Source organism: Pinus tabuliformis, chromosome 6, assembly GCF_031772625.1.
Source record: "Pinus tabuliformis cultivar Carrire ecotype Pingquan chromosome 6, CPIR1, whole genome shotgun sequence".
Classification (NCBI taxonomy): domain Eukaryota; kingdom Viridiplantae; phylum Streptophyta; class Pinopsida; order Pinales; family Pinaceae; genus Pinus; species Pinus tabuliformis.
Window position 1 is genome coordinate 1,618,041,449 of NC_142292.1, and position 1,441 is coordinate 1,618,042,889.

A 1,441-nucleotide genomic window follows, 5' to 3' on the forward strand; every position below is an offset into this window, starting at 1 on the left:
CAGCTTGTGCACAGTGATTTATGTGGTCCACTTCTGTTGCTTCATTCTCTGGCTGCAAGTATTTCTTAACTTTCATTGATGATTTCTCCAGACGCACTTGGGTATACTTCTTAAAACTCAAGAGCGAAGTATTTAACACATTTTTGGCCTTCAAAGCCTTTGTTGAAAAACAATCTGGACATCAAATTCTTAAGCTAAGAACTGATAATGGTGGAGAATATGTTAAAAACACATTCATCAACTTTTGCACCGAAAATGGAATTCAAATGCAACATACTGTTCCATACACTCCACAACAAAATGGTGTAGCTGAAAGGAAAAATCGCACCTTAAAGGAAATGGCTAATTGTATGCTGCAATCTAAAGGACTCAGTCTTAGTTTTTGGGCCGAAGCAATTAATTGTGCAAATTATATAATCAATCGCACTCCTACTAAGGTTCTAAAGAATATCACTCCAGAAGAAGCTTGGAGTTCCATTAAACCAGATGTAAGTCACTTTCGTGTTTTTGGAAGTGAAGCATGGGCCCATATTCCAGATGAAAAGCATAAAGCTTTAGAACCTAAGAGTGAGAAATGTACTTTTGTTGGATATTCTGAAGATGTAAAAGGTTATAGACTTATTCCATTTAAGTCCAAAAATGTTATCATTAGAAGAGATGTAAAATTTGATGAAAATAAATCGGCCTGCGAGCCTAGTCCGGCGGATGTGCCACCTCTTCCTATCTCTTCTACTTTTGAAAACATTTCTTCTTCAGATGATGAAAGTGAGGATGAAAATCCTCCCCCACCTTCTCAGGATCCTCAACTTCCAAGATGGGTCCGTGCTACTCGGGATGCAGCAGGTGATCTTGCCGGTGATCCTACAGATCAGCGACGTACACGTTCTCAGTTTGAAAGAGCCTCTTCTTTACTGGCTCAAGCTCCAGTAAATCATGATCCTGACACTTTTGCAGAAGCTTCAGGCCATCCACATTGGGAAGCAGCTATGAATGAAGAATATCATTCATTGTTGGTAAATGATACATGGGATCTTGTTCCTCTACCAAAGGGACGCAAACTTGTTAGATGTAAATGGGTTTACAGAACCAAGTATGGACCAGATGGGAAAGTTGATAAACATAAAGCTCGTCTTGTTGCTAAGGGATTTTCACAGGTTGAAGGCATTGACTACACTGAAACCTTCTCCCCTGTTGCCAAAATGAACTCTATCCGCCTTGTTCTTTCCCTTGCTGCCTCTTTAAAATGGGAAGTCCATCAGATGGATGTTAAATCTGCCTTCTTGCATGGGGACTTGCATGAAGAAATCTATATGGAACAACCCATTGGCTTCATCCAAACAGACTCCAGCCTTGTATGTCGACTTAAGAAATCTCTTTATGGTCTCAAGCAAGCTCCTCGGGCTTGGTATGCCAAAATGGATAGCTTTCTTTTAGAATCTGG